This window comes from Martes martes (genome assembly GCF_963455335.1).
Source record: "Martes martes genome assembly, chromosome: 1".
NCBI lineage: Eukaryota > Metazoa > Chordata > Mammalia > Carnivora > Mustelidae > Martes > Martes martes.
Window position 1 is genome coordinate 55,961,127 of NC_137888.1, and position 22,153 is coordinate 55,983,279.

At 35.8% G+C, this 22,153-nt stretch overlaps 1 pseudogene across 1 annotated transcript; it reads right to left on the minus strand.

Moving 5' to 3' along the window:
- Positions 1-21,250: 21,250 nt before the first annotated feature.
- LOC308340377 (large ribosomal subunit protein uL23-like) lies at positions 21,251-21,757 on the minus strand (annotated as a pseudogene). The gene is made up of 2 exons: positions 21,634-21,757; positions 21,251-21,602 (listed from the first exon to the last, which is right to left on the minus strand). The product of its transcript is annotated as a large ribosomal subunit protein uL23-like (transcript).
- Between the last annotated feature and the right edge of the window lie 396 nt (positions 21,758-22,153).

Genomic DNA, 22,153 nt, shown 5'->3' on the forward strand with positions numbered 1-22,153 from the left:
TAGTTAGAGAATTGGATTTTTCATTCCATGAAGCCAGTTTGTCCATGAAACCAGTTGGTTGAACCTAGGGTCCTGTTCTCATAAGCTCCACATTCTGGTTACTGATTGAAGCATTGCTTTCTGAAAACTGTCGCTTTTGTTACAAGTTGAACTGCACAAAAAAGATCAGTCAGAAAAGTGATTAGAGCTCATGAGGTCAGGGAGGCAACAAAAGGATTTTTACCCGATTTTCTTTACTATTTGTGATGAGCTGCCGAATTCCTGAGTCTTGGGATATTTTGTAGTTTCCCAGACTGGGTGAAACTGGATGAATTGTAACTTTCAATTAGCCAGTTGGGAGGATTAAAAATGTCCTTTTTGATATTTTATTTTCATTTCCAGTGTTTCTATTTCTAGATGAAGTTCTTTAATCATATGGAAGAACTTGAAGTTTTTTTTTAACATAAGAAAGATAGAAGGATAACAAACCAAAAACTATAAGCAAAGATACTTATATCTTGTTCCAACCAACAAACCAAAGAAACAAAAAACAAAACAACCCCGGAACAAACAGAAACCCAAATAGCGAGTAAACACAAGTAGTTATTGAATTGCTCTTCCCTGAGATTAAAAGGCAGTGGGCTCTTGGCAAAACAGGCTTCTTAGCTCATGCCAGGATGTCTCAATTTCTTAGGCATATTATGGATCTCATCCATGAAATCTTGCTTGTTTTACACATATATATGACTTACAGCAGCTGTTTGAACATAACGGGTGATCAATAATTGTTAGATATTGTTGCTGCTTCTACTCTACTCGCCTGGCAGGATGAGGTAGGTACCATTAACTCCATTTAACACAGTGGGTGCTGAGATTTAGAAAAGTTAAGTAACTTACCGTCCAGGAACTGTTGTCTGAATAAATGGGCCTGCTGAAATGTAATGCCAGTTCTTTACTGTGGCAAAGTGCATGCCCTAACCTTCACCCTACAGACTCACAAATCTTACCTTGAATTAGTGAATTTGTTCTAGTCTAGGATCTGGTCTTCAGTTTGGTATACTCAAAAATACTGTTGGGATGCTTGGGTGGCTCAATTGGTTAAGTGTCTGACTCCTGATTTTCGCCTCATGTCATGATCTCAGGGTCCTGGGATCGAACCCATGTCAGACTGTGCACTGGGCATGGAGTCAGCTCGAGAGTCTCTCTGCCCCTCCCCCTGCTCCTTCCCTGTCTCAAAAAATAAAATAAAATAAAATAAAAAAATACAGTCTGTCAGTGTGCCTGGGTGGCTCGGTCAATTAGGTGTCCAACTCTTGATCTCAGCTCAGATCTTGATGTCAGCAATGTGGGTCCAAGTCCCGTGTTGGGCTCTACACTGGGCATGGAGTCTACTTAAAAAAAAAAAAAAATACTGTCTGTCAGTACACCAAGGGTGGGTTTACTAACTGGGTTCACAGAGACCAATATACAAGCCAGAAAAAGTAGGTTTTATGTATGTGTGTATGTATGTATATATGTATGGGCAGTGGGGGGAGAAAGAGAGAATCTTAAGCAGGCTCCACATCTAGTGCAGAGCCCAACGTGGGGCTTGATCTCATGACCCTAAGATCATGACCCTGGCTGAAGTCAAGAGTGGGCTGCTTAACCTACTGAGCCACCCAAGTGCCCCAGTTGGTTTTAATTTGATGTTTGCATGAGTCAGATATTTTTCTGTGGAAATTTACAAAGTTACAAAGCCCGATGCAAGCTAGCTGATGCAAAACAAGCTAAAACAAGACAAAAATTGCTGACTTCCATAATTGTAAAGAAGAATACTATCCCTAGAGACAGCTGGATTCAGATATTTAGATTAAGTAGTACAAATACTAACCTGTCTTTGGCATCTTTTTCCTCTGCATTGGCTTTATTCTTAGGCAAATAAATATGGCAAAGTTGACTATAGAACTCTGGGCTTACATTCTAACAGATTGGCGATTCTAGCAGAAAGAGCATGTCTCATTCCAAAAATTTGCAAATGACTCTAGCAAAAGTCCTGGGACTGATTCTCACAATCTAGATTTGTTCACCTACCATTACTAAACCAGTCACAGTAATTTTGATTTATCTAGGCCTCAGTCATGTTCCTAGTCCTGTATCTAGAATGTTGAATCCTTCCGCAAACATGGATTGAAGGAAATAAAACTGTTCTCATTAAAAGAAGACTGACTGAATGCCAACTAGACAAGAGCAAGTGTCTATACAGTCTGTCACACAGTCTGATGGACTTAGCACAAGGGGTATTTCCCCAGGGGAGAGTTGTACATGGAAATCTAAATTAAAATCAGTGGTTATTTGATGAGCATATTGTCAGAACACAGATCAATAGATGGTTTGAAGTTAAGTTGTATTGAACTATGATAGCTGAAAAATCTCTTTAACGAAGCCGTACCTAGAAGGGATTTCAGGAAGATGGAGTCTGTAAATCAGGGAACAACTATCGCCTCCCTCCTGTTAGTGCTAAGACTACTTGCTAAGTTAGGCCTCTTGGTTCTACCAATTTCTGTGCTCAGTGCTAGCTGTGTTAGTCAGGGTTCTCCAGTGAAACAAAACTAATAGGAAAGATGTACATATAAATATAGAGGGTTTTTTTTTTTTTTCATGAAGAGATTTATTTTTTAAGGAATTGGCTTATGCAGTTATGGAGTCTGACAAGTCCCAAGATCTGCAGGGTGAGATGGCAAGCTTGGGACCCAGGAGAACCTATCTTGCAGTTCCAGTCTAAAGGCTGACAGGCTCAGTACCCAGGGTTCAAGTTCAAAGGCAGGAAAAAGCTGATGTCTCAGTTTGAAAGAGGTCAAGCAGGAGGAGGTCCTCCTTACTTGGGGAAGGGTTAGTCTTTTTGTTCCATTCAAGCCCTCAGGTGGGTGGATGAGGCCGATTTGCATTAGGGAGGGCAATACTCATTCTTCCAGTTTCAATGTTAATCTCATATAAAAACCTCCTCAGAGAAACACCAAGAAATCTGTTTGAGTAAATATCTGGGCATCTCATAGCTCAGTCAAAGTGACACATAAAATTAACCATCACATGAAGCATTCCCTTTTTCTGCATAGATACATTAAATTGCACGGGCTTCCACTTACTAAATGATAATGGTATCCCACACCTCATTTTCTAAGATTAAAAACAAGGCAGCTTGTTTAAAATTTTGAAACTGTATGCTCTTTAATCAAAATTTTTATAAATGAGCTCTTGGTTTACTTCCACATAAGTTCTCCAGAGTTTCTAATACTTAATTCATAGGGTGCATTACTTATTTCCGAGATTTGGGGAACTCTCATAGTAAAAAAACATAATTTGTGCTAAATTGGATGATAAGGGCTTGGTGGTGAGGCAGGGGAGATGAACACTGAAGAACTGTGAGTGCTTGTATTGAAGGACCTCAAATCCAGATAGTAGATAAGATGTCTTCAAATGAAATTATTGGTAAATATGATAAAATAGTATCTAATAATATGATTAAAATTCTCATAAAAATAGTAGGTAACTTAATGATGACCTTAATAGCTAAGTTATTTTTAGGGATGCCTGGGAGGCTCAGTCAGTTAAGCATCCGACTCTTGATTTAGGGTCGGGTCATGATCTCAGTGTTGTGAGATCAAGCCCTACATTGGGCTTCATGCCCAAGCTTCTCACTCTCCCTCTCCATTCCTCTGCCTCACTAGAGCCCCCCCCAAAAAAGTTCCATTTGTGAAAAGTGTTATATTGAAAAATGTTTTTTAAGATGTAACTATATTTCATTATTTTAGACCTGAGATATTCCCATATTATTGTTGCTGTTATTATTATTTTATGATTAATTTTTACTTATTAGAGAGAGAGTATGTGTGTGCTTGCATGCTGAAGGTAGAGGTAGAGGGAGAGGGAGAATCCCGGAATTCACTCCCTGCTGAGTGAAGAGCCCCATGCTGGGCTCAATCCCTCCACCCTGAGACCATGGTCTGAGCCCAAACCAAGAGTTGTATGCTTAACTGACTGAGCCACACAGGCTCCCCTCCCATATTATTTTTTAAGGAATATAATAAAATTTTTATTTATTTTTATGCAGAAAAATAATAGTAGATACCTTTTGTGGGGAGAGAAGAGTTATGCATTTGAGGAGGGAAATCTGGATAGGGCTCAGAGATGCTTGTTTTATTATTATACTTCATAGTTCTTATGCCATATGTATTTTTATACTAAAATTAGAGACTTTAAACAGCTTTATTGAGTTATAGTTGAGTTATAATAAACTGCACACATTTAGCATTTCGATAAGTGTTAACATATATATGTGTGTATATATAAACACACACGTCTAGTAAAACCATAGTCACAAGGAAGGTAATCAACATATCATTACCCCAATAGTTTGCATCTGCCCCTTTCAGTCTCCCTTATGGTTCTCTTCCCCCCATCCTCAGGTAGCCTTTGATTTGCTTTCTGTCACTATAGATAGATTGCACTTTCTAGAGTTCTCTATAGACAGAATCATACATAAGCGTGCTCTTGATCTTTTTTTTTTTTATGAGATATGACTTTCTTCATTCAGAATAATTGTTTTGAAATTCTTCCACGTCGTTACACGAATCAGTAGTTCATTTCTCTCTATTTTTTTTTTTAATTTTATTATGTTAATAAACAAATAATGTATTTTTATCCCCAGGGGTACAGGTCTGTGAATCGTTCATTCCTCTCTATTGCTCAGTAGTATTCCATTATATGGTTATAGAACAACTGGTTTATCCATTTACCTGTAAATGGGTGTTTAGTTTGTTTCCAGTTTGGACTATTGCAAATAAAGCTGATGTACACAAATGTTATGGAAATATGTTTATATTTCTCTTGTATAAATACCAAGGAAAGGAATGGCTGGCTGTGTTATTAGCAGGAATATGTTTCACTTTTTAAAAAGCTGCCATACTGTTTCCATAGTGGCTATATCACTTTTCATTTCTACCAGCAGTGTATGAGACTTCCAGTTGCTCTGCTCTCTTATGAAAACTTGGTAATACGCGTCTTTTTAATTTGAGACATTCTAATAAAGAGATATGGAATTTCATTGTGATTTAAAAGACGTTTCTGTAATTGTTGAACATCTTTTCTGATGCTTATGTGACATCCATATATACATATCTTAGCTATTGTGAATAATGCTGCAGTAAACATGGAAATGAGATATCTTTTTGAGTTCCGGGTGCTTTAGATATATACTCATAAATGGGATTGCTAGATCATATGGCAGTCCTATTTTTAATTTTTTGAAAAACCTCCATACTGTTTTCTATAGTGGTTATACCAATTTACATTCCCTCCAATACAAATGTTCCCTTCTTTTTTCTTTTTTACACCTGCCATCCTGACAGGTGTAAGGTGATATCTCATTGTAGGGTTTGTTTTTTTTTTTTTATTTTTTTTTTCTCATTGTGGTCTTGATTTGCATTGCCCTGATAATGAGTGACGTTGAACACATTTCCATATACCTGTTGGGAATTGTATATATTCTTTGGAGAAACATCTGTTCAAGTCCTTTACCAATTTTTTAATTGGGTTATTATTTTTTTCCTCTTGAGTTGTATGAGTTCATTACGTATTTTGGATATCAACTCCCTATATTTTCTCCCATTCTGTAGGTTCCCTTTTAATTTTTTCAATTTTTTTTTTCTAATGCAGAAGATCTCTGGTTTGATCTAAACCCATTTGTCTATGCTTTTTTTTTTTTTTTTGCCTGTGCTTTTGGTGTCATATCCAAGAAATCATTGCCTAGTCCAATGTCTTGAAGCTTTTTCTTTATGTATTATTCTAAGAGTTTTATTATTTCAGATTTTATGTTTAATTCTTTAATCCATTTTTTAGTTGATCGTGGCAAATGGTGTGAAATAATAGTCCAAATTCATTCTTTTGAGTATAGAGATCCAATTTTTCATACAACATTTATTGAAGAGACTGTCTCTTTCCTATTGTATATTCTTGGCACCGTTGTCAAAGATCAGTTGACTGTATCTGTGTGGGTTTATTTCTGGGATCTCCAGTATGTTGCATTGGTCTTTATGTCTGTTTTTATGCCAGTACCATACTGTTTTTATTACTGTGGCTTTGTAATAGGTTTTGAAATCAGAGTGTGATGCCTTCAGCTTTGTTTCTCTTGCTCAGAAATGTTTCAACTATTTGGGGTCTTTTGTAATTCCAAATAAATTTTAACTTTGTTTTTCTTTTTCTGTAAAAAATGCCATAAGGATGCATGAAGGTGAGTCTGTAAGGGTACAGGGCTACTTTTAGTTTTACACCCAGGTTTGTGTTTGATGGGCCTACTATTGGAGTATGGACCAGCTTTCTCAAAGTGACTTTTCTTGGTCTTGGGCTGCACAAGGTTGTTTCAATCTCATGTGGATCCTGAAGCCTGTGAAGGCACTTTTTCAGCCTCATGTGGATTCTGAAGCTGTGAAGGCACTTTTTTCCATAAATGGTTGCCAAATTAGTGTTTCTGAGGGAGGGGTGAGTTCTGGGGACCTTCTATTCTGCCAATTGGCTTACATCACTATCCATTACAATGTTGAGTTGAAGTGGTGAGAGCAGGTATCTTTGTATTTTTCCTGAACTTATAAGAACAGTATTAATTCTTGCACTTAACAGTAGGCTTTTTGTAGATTCCTTTTATCAGGTTGAGAATGTTCTAATTTTGTTGTTTCTAATTTTGTTGAAAATTTTCATGAGAGATGGATGTTAATCAGGATTTTCTGTTTTGAGATGACCATATGGTTTTTTGTTAGTTTGTTTTAGTCTGTTAAATAGAGTAAATTACACTAATTGATTTTTGAATGTTAAAAGAATTTTGCCTTCCTGAAGTAAACTCTTGTCATGATATATTACCCTTTTTTATGTTGTTAGATTCAATTTGCTAAATTCTTAATTTTTTCAGTTTTAAGTATCATTTTACATAAAGTATTATGTTAATTTCAGGTTTACAATATGACGATTCAGCCATTCTGTACATTACCCACTTCTCATCATGATAAATATACTCTTAATCCCCTTTATCTATTTCTTTCATCACCTTTCCCTCCTCCCCTCTGGCAACCACCAGTTTGTTCTCTTAAGAGTCTGTTTTTTTCGGTCTCTTTTTTTCCTCTGTTCATTTGTTTTGTTTCTTAAATTTGACATATGAGTGAAATTATATGGTATTTGTCTTTCTTGGACTGACTCATTTTACTTAGCATTATATCCTCTAGGTCCATCCATGTTGTTGCAAATGGCAAGATTTCATTCTTTTTTATAGCTGAGTAATATCCCATTGTATACAAATACCATATCTTTATCCATTCATCTGTGAATGGACACTTGGGTTGTTTCCATATCTTGGGAATAATGTAAATTGTAAATAATGCTGCAGTAAACATGGGGGTGAATATATCTTTTTGAATTAATGTTTTCATTTTCTCAGGGCAAATACCCAATAGTAGAATTCCTGGGTCATATGGCAGTTCTATTTTAAAGTTTTTGAGGAACATCCATACTGTTTTCCGTATGGCTGCACCAATTTACATTCCCACCAACAGTACATGGTGATTTCTTTTCCTCCATATCCTTACTTGCTATTTCTTTCTCTCTCTCTCTTTTTTTTTTTAAGATTTTATTTATTTATTTGACAGAGAGAGAGAGCACATGCAAGGGGAGGCAGAGGGAGAGCGAGAACCAGGCTCCTCGCTGAGCAGGGAGCCAGATGCAGGACTCAATCCCAGGACACTGGGATCATGACCTGAGCTGAAGGCAGATGCTTAATAGTCTGAGCCATCCAGGTACCCAACTTGATATTTCCTGTGTTTTTGATTTTAGGGTATTCTGACAGGTGTGAGTCATTGTGGTTTTGATATGCATATTGATGATTAATGTTGAGATCTTCTCATGTGTCTGTTGTCCATTTTTATGTCTTTGGAAAAAATGTCTATTCAATCCTCTGACCATTTTTAAATTGAATTATTTGTGGGTTTTTTTTTTTTGGTGTTATGAAAGTTCTTTATATATTTTCAGTATTAACCTCTTATCAGATATATCACTTGCAAATATCTTCAGTAGGTTGCCATCTTGTTTTGTTGATGGTTTCTTTCACTGTGTGAAAGACTTTTATTTTGGTGTAGTCCCATGAATACTTAATTTTTAAATGTTTACCTCCATGTTCACAAGGAATATGCATCTATAGGTCTATAATTTGTTTTTTGTTTGGTTTTGTTTTTGAAGTGTCTCTGGTTTTGGTGTCAGGCTAATGCTGGCCTTGGAGAATAAAGTTAGCAGTATTCCTTGCCTAAATGTTTGTAGAATTCACCAATAAAGCCATTGGGGAGTGGAGTTCTTTTTTGGGGGGAAAATTTTTAACTACAAATTCAATGTTTAAAATGATACATGCTATGAAAGGCTACTTAATTTTTCTTGAGTGAGTTTGGTAATTGTCCTCTTTTTAAAAAAGCTTTTTAATTTTTTTTTATTAACATATAATGTATTATTTGCCCCAGGGGTACATGTCTGTGAATCATCAGGCTTATACACTTCACAGCACTCACCATAGCACATGCCCTACCCTGTTGTCCATAACCCAACCACCCTCTCCATATCCGCCTCCCCCTGGCAACCCTCCATTTGTTTTGCGAGATTAAGAGTCTCTTGTCGTTTGTCTCCCAATCCCATCTTGTTACATTTTTTTCCTTCTCTATCCCCTAAGTCCCCAATGTTGCCTCTCAAATTCCTCATGATAGGGAGGTCATATGATAATTGTCTTTCTCTGATTGACTTATTTCACTCAGCCTAATACTCTCTAGTTCTATCCATATCATTGCAAATGGCAAGATTTCATTTCTTTTGATGGCTGCATAGTATTCCATTGTATATATACACTACATCTTCTTTATCCATTCATCTGTTGATGGACATCTAGGTTCTTTCCAAAGTTTGGCTATTGTGGACATTGGTGTTATAAACATTCAGGTGCATGTGCCCCTTTGGATCACTACATTTGTATCTTTAGGGTAAATACCCAGTGGTGCGATTGCTGGGTTGTAGGGTAGTTCTATTTTCAACTTTTTGAGGAATCTCCATGCTGTTTTCCAGAGTGGCTGCACCAGCTTGCATTCCCACCAACAGTGTAAGAGGGTTCCCCTTTCTCTGCATCCTCGCCAGCATCTGTTGTTTTCTGACTTCTTAATTTTAACCATTCTGATGGGTGTGAGGCAGTATCTCATTGTGGTTTTGATTTGTATTTCCCTGATGCTGAGTGATGTGGAGCACTTTTTCATGTGTCTGTTGGCCATCTGGATGTCTTCTTTGCAGAAATGTCTGTTCATGTCCTCTGCCCATTTCTTGTTTGGATTATTTGTTCTTTGGTGTTGAGTTTGCTAAGCTCTTTATAGATTTTGGATACTAGCCCTTTATCTGATATGTCATTTGCAAATATCTTCTCCCATTCTGTCAGTTGTCTTTTGGTTTTGTTGACTGTTTCCTTTGCTGGACAAAAGCTTTTGATCTTGATGAAGTCCCAATACTTTATTTTTTCCCTTACTTCCCTTGCCTTTGGTGATGTGCCTAGGAAAAAGTTGCTGAGGCTGAGGTTGAAGAGGTTGCTGCCTATGTTCTCCTCAAAGATTTTGATGGATTCCTTTCTCACATTGAGGTCTTTCATCCATTTTGAGTCTATTTTTGTGTGTGGTGTAAGGAAGTGGTCCAGTTTCATTTTTCTATAAGTGGCTGTCCAATTTTCCCAACACCATTTGTTGAAGAGACTGTCTTTTTTCTTTTTTTTTTTTTTTAAGATTTTATTTATTTATTTGACAGACAGAAACCACAAGTAGGCAGAGAGGCAGGCAGAGAGAGAGAGGGGGAAGCAAGCTCCCTGGTGAGCAGGGAGCCCAACATGGGGCTCAATCGCAGGACCCTGGGATCATGACCCAAGCTGAAGGCAGAGGCTTTAACCCACTGAGTCACCCAGGCACCCCGAGACTGTCTTTTTCCCATTGGACATTCTTTCCTGTTTTGTCAAAGATTAGTTGGCCATAGAGTTGAGGGTCTATTTCTGGCTATTCTCTTCCATTGATCTGTGTGTCTGTTTTTGCACCAGTATCATACTGTCTTGAGGATTACAGCTTTTAATAGAGCTTGAAGTCTGGAATTGTGATGCCACCAACTTTGGCTTTCTTTTTCAACATTCCTCTGGCTAATCAAGGTCTTTTCCAGTTCCATATAAAGTTTAGGACTATTTGTTCCATTTCTTTGAAAAAAAAAAAAAAGGATGGTATTTTGATAGAGATTGCATTAAATGTGTAGATTGCTTTAGGTAGCAGATTTGGAGTCCTTTGGGTTTTCTCACTTAAAGTATCATATCATCTGCAAGGAGTGATAGTTTGACTTCTTCTTTGCTGATTTGGGTGCCTTTAATTTCTTTTTGTTGTCTGATTGCTGAGGCTAAGACTTCTACTACTATGTTGAATAGCAGTGGTGATAATGGACATCTCTGCCATGTTCCTGACCTTTGGGGAAAAGCTCTTAGTTTTTCCCCATTGAGAATGATATTCGCTGTGGGTTTTTCATAGATGGCTTTGATGATATTGAGATGTGTGCCCTCTCTCCTACACTTTGAAGAGTTTTGATCAAGAAAGAAAGCTGTACTTTGTCAAATGCTTTTTCAGCATCTAGTGAGAGTATCATATGGCTCTTGTTCTTTCTTTTATTCGAGCCCAGCTAGCACCTTGAGAATCATCATTCTGGAGTCTAGATCTGACATATTATCAATGTCTATATTGATTATGTCCCTAACTTTCAGTACTGCCTCTTGTTCTTTTTTCTTGTTGTGAGTTTTTCACCTTGTCATTTTATCCAGATAAGAATATATGAAGGAGAGAATAAAATACTTAAAGGGTGGCAAAGACCCTAGAGAAATGTATGCTACCCAAATCAGAAGAGACCCCAAATTGTAGGGAGAAGAAAGGGGGTAAAAGGAAATTTTAAAAATTAAATGTATATATATATATTGGACCAGTGAATAGAACAGAGCCACCCACTTGATTTTGGGTGTATTTTGGTCTCTTAGAAGAAACCACCTCCCAAAATTTTAAAGAAATAAAAACATATATATATACACACACACATATATATACACACATATATATAGTGTATATATATATGTGTGTGTGTATATATATATACACACACACACAAAAATAAGGATAACTTAAATAAGGATAAACTTGATGAAGGGATGGAATATGACTGTAAAGATGAAAATTTTTAAAAAATTCTAAAAAAGGAATTGATAAGTTGATTGGAAAAAGAAAGAAAAAGAAAATGGAGAGAATTTGCTCAGACTGGAGCCTAGAACAAAGCCCTGTCTTAGATTTAGGGTATTTTTGATCTATTAGAAGAAATTGTATCCCAAAATTTTTTAGAAGAAAAAACCGTATATGTATACAAAAAATAAAGTTAGATACAATGCAGGATAAAATATGACTATAATAATGATGGTTTAAAAAGATTTTTTTTAAGAAAGGCATTGTTAAGATAAACTAGTTAAAAAACATTAAAAGAGGAAAAAGGAAGTTAAAAAAATTACAATACAAAAAATATTTAAAAATCTAATTATCTTTGCAAGACTAAAGAATCATGGAGAGAAAGCCATGAATTCCATGCTTTACTATTCTACAGAATTCTGCTGTTCTCCTTGATCAGTGAACTTGGTCTTGGCTGGATGTTCGTGTTTATTTTCTGAGGGGGGAGCCTATTTTAGTGATTCTCAAATGTCTTTGCCTGAGGCAGAATTGTGCCACCCTTTCCAGCAGCCGGGCTAAGTAATCTGCTCAGGTTACTCTCAGGAGCTTTTGTTCCCTGATTGCTTTCCCTAGAGCTCTGGAGGATGGGAATGAAAATGGCGGCCTCCCAGTCTCTGGCCCGGAGGAGCCAAGAGCTTGGGGCCCCACTCCTCAGTGTGCTCTTGGAGAAAAGTGGTCATTTGCTCCTGTCTCCCTGGTCTCTGGCTGCGCTCCAAGCTCACCTGGTCTGTGACCAAGCATTTCTGTCTCTGGCACACAGCCCCATTTGGAGTCTCCAAACCCAGCAGATTCCTTCTGTGCTGCTCTTCTGGCGCAGGAAGGTGGGTCTCCCCAGATCTGCCACTTGTGGTGTCCCTGCTCAAAGAGCAGTGGCCCCACTGTGTCGCAGATCACAGTTTAAGGTAATCCCAAACTGAGAGCTCACTCATGAGCTCCATCTCTGCAGTCGGCTTCTCCATTCTGATACCTTTGAGTTCTGCCACACTCAGACACCCCCAATCCTTCTGTGACCCACACTGTCCCCATGACCCCCACTTAGCCTCTGGAGTGACGTCCCTCAGTGGAGCAGACTTCTTAAAGGTCGTATTTTGTGCTCTGTTGCTCCACCACTTGCCGGGAGCTGGCCTTTCTCCCTGCGGTCTATCTTACTGTCGCTTTGGATTCACTTCTCTGCACTTCCTGGCTTTCAGAAAGTGGTTGATTTTCTGTTTCTAGAATTGCTGCTTTTCTTCTCTTCAATCTCCTGTTGGGTTTGTAGGTGTTTGGAATGGTTTGGTAACTAACTGAACTCCTGGGACCTGATGTCATCTCAGTCTGCTACTCGTTCACCATCTTGACTCTCCCCTCCGGTAATTGTCCTTTTAAAAAATTTGATCATTTCATCTATGTTGTCAAATTTATTAGAATAAATTTTTCATAATATTATAATTATTATTTTAATATCTGTAGAATATGAAGTGATGTTACCTTATTTCTTTCAGATACTGTTTATTCGTATTTACTTTTCCCCTGCAAATCCAGTATTTGGTTTCATTGATTTATTACTTAGTTTTTATGATTTATATTTTACTGATATTTGCCTGCACTTTCTTTTGCCTATTTGGATTTCATTTGTACTTCTTTTTCTGGTTTTCTGATTTAGAAGTTGTGATTGTTGAATTAAGTTTTTTTTTTCTTTTCTGTTAAAGTAAGTAGTGCTATCTGCTTTCCTGTAAGTAGTAATTTAGTTGTGTCCAAACCAAACTTTGATATGTTGTGTTCTCATTTTTATTCAGTTCAAAATATTTTTCATTTCTTCTTTGATTCATTAGTTATTTATAATTTTGTTATTTAGTTTTTATATATTTGGGGATTTTTCAGATATCTTAATGCTGTGTTTTTCAAATTTAATTCCATTGTGGTATTACTTGATTGCTTTTAGATGGATTGACAGTTATTTCATGGCCCAGAATATGGTCTGTGTTGTTAAGTATTCTGAGTAAACTTGAAAAGAAGGCATAGTCTTCAATTGTCGAGTGAAATGTTCTATATATGTCAATTTAATAGATTGATAATGTTGTTGAGGTCTTCTTTATTTTTATTGTCTTTCTTTATGGAGTGGAGGGTTTTGAAATTATTTAAGTAAAATTCTAGATTTGTCTTTTTCACTTTTTGCAGATCTGTGTTTATTTCCTGTTATTTTGAAGATTTTATTTATTTATGTATTTATTTATTTGAGAGAGACAGTGTGTGCGTGCATGCTAGTGAGTAGGGAGGGTGGGGACAGATGGGGAGGGAGAGGGACAAGCAGACTCCACACTAAGCACAGAGTGACACGGGGTTCCATCAAATGACCCTGAGAGCCTGACCTCAGCTAAAACCGAGAGCTTGATGCTTAACCCACTGAGCCACCCAGGAGCTCCATTTCATTTATTTTGAAACTTTCTTGTTCTATAAAGGTTTACTCTTGTTATGTCTGCTTGATGAAGTGACCCCAATATCACCATGAAATATACCCTTTCTGTACCTGTTTATATTATTTATTCTGAAATTGACTTTGATAAAAATGAAGCTACTTCAGTTTTCTTTTGATCATTGTTTGTGTAGTATATTCTTTCCCACTCTTTTACTTTGAACTTAATCGTGTCTTTTTATTTAAACTTGGTTTATTGGTTTCTACTTGGCTTTACATTTAATTCCAGTAATACAATCTCTTTCAGAGCTTTTAGGCAATTCACATTCAATGCGAATATTTAAAGAGTTAGATTTAGATCATCTATCTTTCTATTTTTCTACTGGTCCCATCTGTTCTTTATTCTCATTTTACTTTTTTTCCTACTTTCATTTGGATTAGATTTTTTTATTCCATTTTGTTTCCTTTTCTGACTTATTAGATATAAGCCTTTGTTGTTTTCTTTTAAAGATTGTCTTTGGGTTTACTGTGTCATTTATGTTTCACAGTCTACTAAGAAATAATATTATATAATGTCACGTATAATACAAGAGACTTAGAACAGTCTATTTCCATATGTCCTTTCTTAGCCTTTGAAGTATTGTCACACATTCTATTTTAAATAGATTATATATAACCTTAAAATATACTGCTGTTATTTTGCTTGAAATAGTGAATTATCTTTTAAAGAGATTTGAATAATAAGAGTCCTGTGTTTACCCATGTAATTATCATTTCCTGTGTGCCTTATTCCTTTTTGTAGATACAGATTTCTATCAAATATCTTTCTTATTCCTTATGCTTAACAAACTTTCTTTAGGGGTTCCTGGTTGGCTCAGTAGGTTAAGTGTCCAACTCTTGGTTTCAGCTCAGTTCATGATCTCAGGGTTGTGCTATGGAGTCCTACACTGAGACCCTCATGGGCCTCCATACCCATTGTGGAGTCTGTTTGTGAGTCTCTCCCTCTCCTGTCTCCCCCTTGCTCTTCCCCCAGCTCTCTTAAAAAAAATTAAAACAAAACAAAACAAATTGTCTTTAATATTTCTTACAATGTGTGCCTGAATTCTTTTTCATTTTGTGTGTCTACTTAAAGAACTTCCTCTAGTATTTCTTATAATACATGTCTGAATTCTGTTTGGTTTTGTGAATACTTTTATTTTGCTTTGATTTTCTAAAAATATTTTCACTGGATAAAGAATTATAGATTAACAGGTTTTGTTTTTTCTTTTAGTGCTGTTAGGATGTTGCTTCACTGACTTCTTGTTAATATTATTTCCAAAATGATATATCTGTCATTTAAAAATGTTGTCATCAGAGGTTATGTGTCTTTGTACATAACATATCTTTTTTCCTCTGGCTTTTTAAAATATTTTTCCTTTATCAGTATTTTGGAGGAATTTGATTATGATGTGTTTTCATGTAGTTTTCCTCATTTTTCTTTCCTTTGGGTTGGTTGAGTTTTTTTGATCTACAGGTTTATAGTTTCTCTTCTCCCTTCTCTTTTTTCCTTTTCTTTTGGGACTCTGATTACATATATTTCAGATTGCTTGAAAATGTACCACAGCTCATTAATGCCCCAATTTTTTTTTCAGTGAATTTTCTCTTACAGTTTTATAAGAGATATTTTTATTTGTCATGTATTCTAGCTCACTAATCATTTTCTCCTGTAATGGTTCATATGCTGTAATCACACCCAATGCAGATTTCCTCCTAGACATTGTTTTTATCATCTCTAGAAGTTTGATTTGTGCCTTTTTTGTCTTTGTATTCATCTACTTAGCATATGCAGTCTTCCCTCTAGGTTCTTGAATATATGAAATACAACTAAAATAACTTAAAAATTCCTTGTTTACTAATTTCTCATCTGTGTCATTTCTGGGGCACTTTCAACTGATTGATTCCTTTGTTTGCCATTGTTCCTCTTTTTCTTTGTTTGCCCAGTAATTTTTTAAATCTTTTTCTCCAGCATGGAGCCCACTGTGGCACTTGAACTCACAACCCTGAAATCCAAACCTGAGCTGAGATCAAGAGTCTGCTGCTTAATCAACTGAGTCACCCAGGCTCCCCTACCTGATTTTTTTTTTTTTTTTTAATTTCTCAGAGAGAGTGAGAGCACAACAGATGGAGACCAGGACTCAGTCTCTGTACCCTGGGATCATGACCTGAGCCAAAGGCAGACACTTAAACAACTGAGCTACTCAGGCATTCCCTGCCTGGTAATTTTTTATTGGAATTCCAGACATTTAAATCTTTACCTTGTTGTGTGCTTGTATACTCGATCTTTGTTTTGGGATTTGGTTAAGTTACTTAGAAACAGTTTGTTCCATTTGGGTCTTGCTTTTAAGTTAGTTCCATTAGGTTGAACTAGAGAAGCTTTTAAGTGTATGACTAATTTTTTTCCTAGAACTAAGACAAAATTGCTCTAAATTCTTTAACCATTGCTCTGTAAATTATGAGCTTTTGCACTATAGCTCATGTGAACTGGCTATTCCTGTCCCATACAAGCTCATAGCAGTGCTGGAACTAGGGTGAGGAGAGCAAGATGTCACGGGTGCAAAATTTAATGTGGTTCATGCAAGTTCAGGGTCTACACAGGAGAATACATGCCTCCTAAAATGTTGTGTACTAGGCACCATACTTGCCTTACAATACTCCCAGTCCTGGTTTGTAGGATTGGTGGTTCTAATTCAGGGGTCTGTAAACTTTTTCTTCAAGGGCTAGATAATAGAGAATTTAAGCTTGTGAGACATACAGGTTCATTGTAACTACAGAACTCTGCTATTACTGCATGAAGGTAGTCATATATACATATACATACACATACATATACATACATATTGTGTTTGTGTATAATAAATATACATATATATTATATATAACATACATATATATTACATACATACACATTATATATATTATATTTGTGTATTATATATATATATATATTTTTTTTTTTTTTAAGATTTTATTCATTTATTTGAGAGAAGAGGACAGACCGGGGTGGGGAAGAGGCAGAGGGAGAAACAGGCTCCCCACTGAGCAGGGAACCCCATGTGGGACTTGATCCCAGGATCCTGAGATCATGACCCAAGCCAGAGGCAGATGCTCAACCTATTGATCCACCCAGGTGCTCAATATATGAGCACTGAAGCTACTCATATATAAGATGTAAATGATAGGTGTGACTGCGTTCCAATACAATTTTATTTACTAACACAACCCACGGGCTATGGTTTGCTGATTCCTTCTCTAATCCCTTGGATGCTTTTCTCCCTCACCTTGGGTAGTTTCTTCACATCCATATGCTAATTAGTACTTAACTGATTGAGACTTTGCAGAGGTGTAGAACTTTTTGTGAAATCTCTTTTCTCCTGGACTTTCCCTTGTAATAAACTCTAGTTACATTGGTCTCCTTTACTCCAGCCTCATCTCTTCAATTCTGTGAGACTACCAGGCTCTGCATTTGCTCTCCTTTGTGTCATGCTCCTTCCGTGATTGACATTCAATATTTTAGGAGCTTTTTGTGTCATATTTTATATATAATTTTAAAAATTCTTTCAGGTGAGAGGATAAATCCAGTCCTTGTTACTTCATGTTGGCACAATATGGAAATCTCTAATATTATGTTTTTAAGTTAAATTGTACTATCTTCCATAAGTAGAAATGAATAAATTATTTGTACAGAATCAACATTCAGAATTCATACTTTAACTAACTTTATGGACTTACCAAGTTATGACTTACTTCCAGAATCTCAATTTCTTCATTTGTTATAAGGAGGATAATAAAATATCTCTCACAAGGTTGTTGGGAAGTTTAAATGAATGGTAGATGATACAGCACTTAGCATTGCTTATATCTTATAGAAGGCTTAAAGACATTTAATTCACTTTCATAGGTTTGCTATATTGATTAATTAAAAACCGATTGTAATTTTTTAGACTAGGTGTTGGGGTTGGAAGGGTGATTAGGGATGTAAGTAAACATAAGTTATATTGCTTCTATTTTCATTGTACTGCCATTGTTTTTGAGTTGGATAGTGGTGGTAAGCACCCTATAATTCAGTTTTTTCCCTATGTCCCATTAAGAGGAGTTTAATTAAAGTATTATTGTATTTTCCATTTATAGAATCTCTTTGGTTAAATGTCTCTTTGTATCTTTTGCCCATTTTTTAATTGGATTTTTTAACTGATGAGTTTTGAAAGTTCTTTATATTTTAGATTTAAATCCAGTGTCAGATGTATGGCTTGCAAATATCTTCCCCCATTCTGTAGCTTGTCTTTTCATCCTCTTATCAGGGACTTTCAGAGACCAAACGTTTCCATGTATTTAATTTTTTACTTTGATGAAGTCCAATTCATCAAAGTTTACTTTTTGTGGATCTTATTTTTTTGTGTCCTGAGTATTCTTTACCAAGTCTTAGGTCCTGAAGGTTTTCTCCTATGTTATCTTCTACATTTTTATAGCTTTATATTTTACACTGTAATCATGACATTTTAGATTTTTGGATAAGGTATGAGGTTTAGATCAAGGTTCATTCCTTTGTATATGGATCTCCAATTGATCCAGCACTATTTATTTAAAAATGCTATACAATCTCTATTGAATTGCTTTTGCACCTTTGTAGGAAACCAACTGGCTGTACTTTTTGGGTCTGTTTCTTAGTTCTCTGTGATATTAAATTGATATATGTATGTGTGTATTTATCTATTGGTACCATATAGTCTTGATTTCTCTTAGCATATAATAAGCTTTGAAAACAGATAGGATAATCCCTTTTTTATTATTTTCCAGAATCAAATATCCAAGTTCCATTGTCATCCCACATATTTTAGCATAATGTTATCTATATCTTTAAAAATTATTTGCTGGGATTTTGATAGTAGTTCTGGTAAACTTTTATCAGTTTGTATATCTTTCAGTATGTTGTCTTCAATCTATGGCACAATGTATCTCCCCATTTATTTAGATCTTTCTTTCTTTCTTTTTTTTTTTTTAAGATTTTGTTTATTTATTTGACAGAGAGAGACACAGAGAGAGAGGGAACACAGGCTAAGGGAGTGGCAGAGAGAGAAGCAGGTTTCCTGCTGAGCAGGGAGCCCAGTGCAGGGCTTGATCCCAGGACCCTGGGATCATGACCTGAGCCAAAGGCAGACACCTTATCAATAGCCATCCAGGTGCCCCTTATTTAGATCTTTCATCAGCATTTTGTAATTTTCAACATACAGACCCTGTATGTGTTTTGTTAAATGCACATCTTAGCATTTCTCTTCTTTATAAAAAATAAATTATACAAGTATTCTAGTTTTAATTTTGGTGTCCATGTGTTTTTCTTTGCTACTAAGTAAAAAATACTACTGAATTCTGTATGTTGACCTTATATCCTTTGAGCCTGCTGAACTCACTAAGTAGTTAAATAAATATCTTTTATTTTTCTGAATAGGTGATCCTGTCATCTGCAAATGGGGACAATTTTACTTCTTTTTTCTTTCTGATTTGTATGTCTTTTCCTTCCTTTACTTGCTTACTTTACATACTAGCTAACACTTTCAGAACTGTGCTAAATAGAAGTGATGAAGTGAATAGAAGTGACATCCTTTTAGGGGAAAGCTTTCAGTCTTTCACCATTAAATAATGATATGGTCTAGAGGCTTTTCATAGATGTTCTTTATCAAGTGGGGAAAGTTCTCCTCTGTGCCTAGTTTTCTGAAAGTTTTTAATTTGATGAGGAATAAATAATGTCACACTTTTTTCTGTATCAGTTAACATGAAATTTTCCTTTTTAGCCTGATAACATGGTTTTCTAATATTGAACCAGCCTTGCCTTTTAGAGTAAGCATATCTTATTGTTTTGGTATATGCTTCTTTTTATGTATTGCTCAAAGTCTTTTGCTAATATTTTGTTAAGTTTTTTGTGGCTATACTATATGAGGAATATTGATTTATAGTTTTCACTTTTTGTACTGTCTTTGGAATCAGGATAATACTGGTTTTATAAAATGATTGTAACACATTGCCTTTTCACTTATTATATAGAAGAAATTGTGTACAGTTGGTGTTAACTTTTCCTTTAGCATTTAGTAGAGTTCTTGGTAATATTCTTTTCTCTGAAGTCCAGTTTATCTGATACTTATATAGCCATTCCACTTTCTTTCATTAGTCTTTGAATGGCATATCTTTTTATCTTTTTAATTTCTGCCTATTTATACTTCTAAGCTTGAAGCTTTGTTTAGTCAGCATATAGTTGGTATGCCAGTCTCTGTCTTTTGACTTGCATACTTTGACCACTTACATTTAATGTAATTATTTATAAACTAGGGCTTATGTGTGCCATTTTGTTTTGATTTTTTTGTTTGTTCTCTGTTTCTCATTATTCCATTTCCCCTCCTCCCATTAATTAGATTACTTAGACATATTTTGAAAACCCATTTTGACTTACCTACATTATTTTTTCCTTAGATGTTCAAGTGAACTATGGAAATCTTATCTCTCCTTATGTCTCTTTACCCTCATCCTTTTGTAGAATACAACTGTCTTACATATTTCCCAAGACATTTAGGAATCTGTATAATACATTAACTGTGTTATAATTTTTGCTTCAGCTGTCAAGCATAATTTAAAACATTTAAGAGAATGAGAAAAGTCTATGATATTTACCCATAATTTTTCTTCTTCTATTGTTCATTTGTTATTTTCTTTTTTTCTTTCTAAGTTTCCAGATTTCTTATTTTATCAGTTCCTTTCTGTTCAGAGAACTTTATTTAGACAGTCTTTTAGGGTAGTTCTGTTGGTGACAAATTCTCTTAGTGTTCCTTTACCTGACAATGTTTTTCCTTTTCACTTCTGAAGGATATTTTTGCTAGATAAAGAACACTGGTTTGAAGTCCTTTTATTTCAGCACTTGATAAATCTTGTACCACTTCTTGCTGGCCTTCATAGCTTCTGATGAGAAATCTGCTGTTAACAGAATTATTTTTCCCCTAGAGGTAAGGTGTCATTTCTTTTCCCTTGCTTCAAAGATTTCTTCTTTGTCTTCAGTTTTCAGAGTTTGATTATAATATGCTTAGGTGTGATTTCCTTGGGTTTGTTTTGTTTGCCATCTGCTCAACTTCTTGAATTTGCAAGCTTCTATTTTATTGAAAAGTTGAAGTTTTCAGCCATTATTTCTTTGAATATTTTTTTAGCCATCTTTCTCCTTTCCTTCTAAGATTCCTATAACAAGAATGTTAGAACTTTTGCTAAGCTTTTTCAAGCCCATTATTTTTTTCTGGTCTATTTTCTCTCTGATGTTCAGATTGGTTAATTTCTGTTGTTTTGTCTTTCAGTTCACTGATTCTTTCCTCTGTACTCTCCATTTTGCTATTAGGCCTATTTATTGAGTTTTAGAATTTTAGTTATTTTCTTAAAAGTGCATTTCGACCTTCTTTATATCTTCTATTTCTTTACTGAGAATATATATATGTACATATTTTTTAGATGAAAAAATTATATTTAGATTTAGCCAGCTGGACTCAGTTTAGATGATCCCCATTTTGTTGGCAACATCCAAAGCATCATAGTAAGGTCCAGTCAACATATGTCTTCTTCTCTCCATCAGGCATGATCAAGGTGTTGACCTTGGCCACATCAATGTCATAGAGCTTCTTCACAGCCTGTTTGATCTGGTGCTTGACATCCACAATGAACACAAGCGTGTTGTTTTCTTCTATTTTCTTCATGGCTGACTCAGTAGTCAGGGGGAACTTGATGATGGCATAGTGATCAAGCTTGTTTTTCCTGGGGACACTCTTTTGAGGGTATTTGGGCTGCCTTCGGAGATGCAGAGTCTTGGGTCATCGGAACATAGGTGATGTGTGGATCTTATTTTTCTTCTTCTTCTTCTTCTTCTTCTTCTTCTTCTTCTTCTTCTTCTTCTTTTGTGATGGTGGACACCTTTCAGCACTGCTTTCTTGGCCTTCAAAGCCTTTGCTTTGGCTTCAGCTTTGTGAGGGGCAAGGGCTTCCTTCTTAGCTTTTGGCGCCATCTTTGTAAAAGGGATTTCCCAAGAATGTGTGTGTGTGTGTGTGTGTATATATATATATATATATATATATATATATATATATATTTTAAGATTTTTATTTATTTATTTGAGAAAGAGAGAGAGAGAACATGAGAGGAGAGAGGTCAGTGGGAGAAGCAGACTCCCTGCTGAGCAGGGAGCCCAATGTGGGACTCCATCCCAGGACTTCAGGATCACGACCCGAGCCAAAGGCTGTCACTTGACCAACTGAGCCACCCAGGCACCCAAGAATGTATATTTTTTTAGGTTTGTTTTACACATGTTCATAATTGTTGAGGCATTTTTGTTATGGAACTTAAAAAATTCTTATTAGGTAATTCTAACATCTGTGTCTCATTATTGGCATTTGTCAATTGT